The sequence below is a fragment of the Panthera onca genome, chromosome E1 (genome assembly GCF_046562875.1).
Source record: "Panthera onca isolate mPanOnc1 chromosome E1, mPanOnc1 haplotype 2, whole genome shotgun sequence".
Taxonomy (NCBI): domain Eukaryota; kingdom Metazoa; phylum Chordata; class Mammalia; order Carnivora; family Felidae; genus Panthera; species Panthera onca.
In genome coordinates, this window is record NC_138352.1 from 36733259 (window position 1) to 36738143 (window position 4885).

Consider the following 4885-nt stretch of genomic DNA (forward strand, 5'->3'; position numbering starts at 1 on the left):
GTGTTCAAAATTTAATTAACGCAGGGCTGTGGCTAACAGCTAACTAACCCTGCTATTTTGGAGATGAGGAAACGAGATTAAATAACCACTGAGGGGACACTGGGCATGACCCCTCCCACATTCATCCAACCTCATGGAAGTTTTTGTTTTTTTAATGTTTATTTTTGAGAGAGAGAGAGCAGGAGCGGGGGAGGGGGAGAGAGAGAGGGAGACACAGAATCTGAAGCAGGCTCCAGGCTGTGAGCTGTCAGCACCGAGCCCAATGTGGGGCTCAAACCCATCAACTGTGAGATCATGACCTGAGCCAAAGTCAGACACTCAACCGACTGAGCCACCCAGGCGCCCCCAGCATCACCGAAGCTTTAACTCCTCCATGCAGATAACCACCAGCCCGTAAACCTAGCACCAAAGAGTGTGCTACATGTAACCTGCCGTATCAACGAACTACTGCTGTGTAACAAACCCCCTGCAAAATGTAGTGGCTTGCAACAGGAACCATTCATTACTTTCACCATTTTGTGGCTAGGGTGGCAGGTCCTCGGCTGGGTGTGCCCGGGCTCAGTCACATAGCTGCATTCAGCTGATGAGGGGTCTGCTGGGCTGGAAGGTCCGAGATGGCCACACTGATGTGTCTAGCAGGTGGTGCCGGCTTTCGGCTGGGAGACTCTCCTGGCCTCTCACCCTCCGTTAGCCAGACTGCCTTCCTTACATGGGGGTCTCGGGACAGGGCTCTGAGATATCTCCCGGGCAGAAGCTGCAAGGTCTCTTGGGACCCAGGCTTGGGATTTTACACATCACTTTTGCCACATTCCACTGGTCAAGCCCATGTCCAAAGAGGAGGGCATAGACTCTGCCTCTGTATGGGAAAGCAGCAAAGAATGTGAGCCTGAATTTAGTCTGCCACGCCTGTCTATTTAAAATTACAACCAGGGGAGCCTGGGTGGCTCCGTCAGTTAAGCGTCGGACTCTTGGTTTCCGCTCAGGTCATGATCTCACAGTTTTGCGAGTTTGAGCCCCGCATCAAGCTCTCCGCAGTGTGGAGCCTGCTTGGGATTCTCGGTCTCCCTCTCGCTCTGCCCCTCCCCCACTCACCCTGTCTCCGTCTCTCTCGAAATAAACTTAAAAAAAAAAAAAAATGGGGGCATCTGGGTGGCTCAGTCAGTTAAGATGTCCAACTTGGGCTCAGGTCATAGTCTCGTGGTTGATGAGTTCGAGCCCCGCACTGGGCTCTGGGGTGACAGCTCAGAGCCTTGAGCCTACTTTGGATTTTGTGTCTCCCTCTCTCTTTGCCCCTCCCTCTCTTGCATTCCATCTCTCTCCCTCCCTCTCCCTCGTCCTCTCTCTCTCATAAATGAATAGACATTAAAAAACTTTCTTCGGGGCGCCTGGGTGGCTCAGTCGGTTAAGCGACCGACTTCGGCTCAGGTCATGATCTCGCGGTCCGTGAGTTTGAGCCCCGCGTCGGGCTCTGTGCTGACAGCTCAGAGCCTGGAGCCTATTTCAGATTCTGTGTCTCCCTCTCTCTGACCCTCCCCCGTTCATGCTCTGTCTCTCTCTGTCTCAAAAATAAACATTAAAAAAAAAAAAGAAAAAAAATTTTTCTTCAATAAAAAAAAAAATAAAAAATAAAATGACAACCCTTCCTCCCCCCTCTGGAATTTCCTATCCTTCTTCCCCATTTGATGTTTCTCCCTAGTGCTTTTCACCAGCTGATATACTATGTTTTGCTTATTTAAGAATGGAAGCTCCATTAGGGCAGGGATCTGTGCTGCTTAGTTCACTGCTTATAGCTCCAGCACTGAGTCTAGCACATTGTAGGTGCTCAGTGCGGATTTGTTGAAGGAATCGATGATGGGAACCTCTTACTACTGTGCTATACGGAAGTGGGTATGGCCTGATTTCTGCCCCCGGGTTCTGTGTTCTTGAGCCAGCTCTCACACTTCGGTGAAGTTTCATAGCATCTTTGCCAATGCAAAAAGGTCCTAAAAACGGCACAGACGTTTAGAAAACAGAAGTCTGATCACATACTTATGGCTGCTCACTCAAGGAGACAAGACCTGGCTCCCAGGCCTACCAGCTGAGAAGTGCACCTGGACAGACCCACCGTGACCCCACCAAGGAGCAACCCAGTGCAGCCTAGGGTTGGCTGTGAGTCACAGCAGAGGGTCGGAGAGCGAAGAATTTTCTTTTCAGGTTTTTTTTCTTTTTAAGGTGCTTTTATAAAATACACTCCTTAGAGCAGTTTTAGGTCGGTAGCCAAATTGAGAGTCCCATATTGCCCCTCCCCCACGCACAGCTTGCCCCACTATCAACATCCCCACACCAGAGTGGTACCTGTTACAGTCGATGAAATGATCCATTTAGAAGGACATGGGCAATGTTCATCCCACAATGGTAAGTGAGAAAAATCTGGACACCATGAAATATACATATCTGAAAATATGCATCTGACCCTCCTGTGTTTCATATACTCGATTTCATCAAACTCACAAGTTTAAAAAGCTATTCTTTTAGGTGCCATTAAAGGGGGAAAAGGCTGATAAGACTCCAACTAATCAGTTGTCATCCTGATTTTTAATTTGTTGGAATGTGAGGAAAAAACCTGTGTCCGAAGATAAATACATTACAGTGTGTTTCACACACACAAGAACGTAGGTACTTGTGTTTCTCTCCGGTGGGGAGACCACAGGTCCTTTGAATTCTCCTGTTCATGCTCTTAAAAACTTGCCTGCTTCTTCAACAAACGGGTGTTGGGAAAGCTGGAGAGCCAAAAGCAAAAAAATGAAGTTGGATGCCTACCTTATACCCCATACAAAAATGAGCTCAACATGGAATGAAGACGTAAACATAAGACCTGAATTGATATAGCTCTTAGAAAAAAAGAAAATAGGGGAAAAGTTTCATGACGTTGGATTTGGCAATGATTTCTTGCATGAGACCAAAAGCCCAGGCAACAAGAACAAAAACAGACGAATGGAACTGATGACATCAAACTTAAGACTTCTGTACTGTAAAGGAAGCAATCGACACGAATGAAAAATCAACCTACAGAAAGCGAGAAAATATTAGCAAATATCGAATAAGAGATTAACATCTAGGATATAAAAAGAACTCCTATAACCTAACAATAATAAAAAAAAAATAACCAGAATAAAAAATTGGCAAAGGACTTGAATAGACATTTCTTCAAAGATCTACAAATGGCCGGCGAGCATAGGAAAATATGCTCAACATCACAACCAGGCAAATGCCAATCCGACCACAATGAGATACTACCTGATGCCCATCAGGATGGTCACTATAAAAAAAAAAAAAAAAACTGACACAGATGTGAAGAAATTTGAACGCCTGTGCACTGGTAGTGGGAATGTAACATGGTGTAGCCACTATGGAAAACAGTACGGCATTTCCACACTTTTAGACGGTCAAGATAAAACTGTGTGTGTGGTTTTTTGTTTTGTTTTGTTTTAAGCACACACAAAAATCGCTTTCCTGGGTTTCCCTAAATCTCCACGATGTATACTTTTTAAAAAGTTCTATAAATAAGCAAGAATGACTTTGGAGTGGCGGTGGAAGGGTGAGCAATGGTGCCATTGGTCTGATTTGTGTCTCCCCGCCCCACCCCCCCCACCCGCCCTCGCCCGGCGCTGGCCTGCAGGAGGGCTGGAGTTGGCTGCAGTTGGCCATGTCCTGCCCCCAGGAGGAGGGTTCTTCCACCCCCCACCCACCTCTCCTGGAACAGACGCCGTGGCCACACCAAAGTCGGGCGGAGGGGCGTAACTGCCTTTAAAAAAAAAAAAACTTTTTAAACAAAATACAAGATCTACAAAAAAGTATAAAGGATCATAATAAGCACTCATATTCCCACCATTTTAGCTTTTTGCCTCTTTCATAGAATAGACACCAAACATTACCAACAAAGTTCCTTTTGTCCCCTATCTCCAGCCAGTCTCTTCTTCTCCTTTATATTTTACTACTTATACTTTTACCTGCTTTGTATGTCTTTCCCTTTAATAAATGGTTTTATTGTCCTATATCCTGCTTTCTGAATCACATGTGGTTTTGCGCACTACCTATGCCGACAATCCTTCCTTTGACTCTAGATCATTCCTTTTTAATAGTGACCCCCTGTTCCCTGGCATGGACAGACTATCAGCTTCAACCAGGTCGCCTCCCAGGTTCACGCCCACTAGCACTGTCGCCACGAACATCCCTGGGGGCATCTTCTTGTGCGCCCACGTCGGTTCCTCCCGGGCAAGGCCATCTTGTCTAAACAGATATTTATCAGGAGTCTCCCGTGCCAGGGTTTGAAGGGCAAGGGCGGAGCGTGAACCAGCCGGGGAACGTTTTCCTTACCCAGACTGCCGCTCCTGCGGGGTTAGCGAAGGAAAGTCACCTCCCCGCGCCCCAGAAGCCTGGCCCTCATCCCCCCACCCGGCTCCCTACATGTTTTTCCAAAGCCAGGACCGTCCACGCCCTCACTGCCCTTCTTGCCCCTTCGGCTCCCGGTATGCTCGGCCCGAAGCCCCGTAGCTGCCCGCGCAACCTGCCGACCCGACGGAAAAGACCCGGCCAAGGTCACACAGCGGCGCGCTCGCGGCCGCGGTATCCGCTTCCGCTCGCGTCGTAGCAAGCATCGGCCGTGGTTTTTCTCCGTCTGGGCTCCCGGTCCCGCCGAAGCCTCTCGCTGATCCCCAGCGGGCCTCCTCCCGGCTTTCCCGGGGAGGAGGGCGGGGCCGGGCCAGAGCGCCGCTAGTTCGGATCCCGCCGCAGGCAGGACTCCGGCGCCAGGCCCGGCCCGACCGAGCCGCTGGCAGAGCTGGGTCTGCAGGGGCGGGTCTGGAGGGGCGGGCGGGAGGCCGGGGGCGGGGCCGGAGGCGGGGCC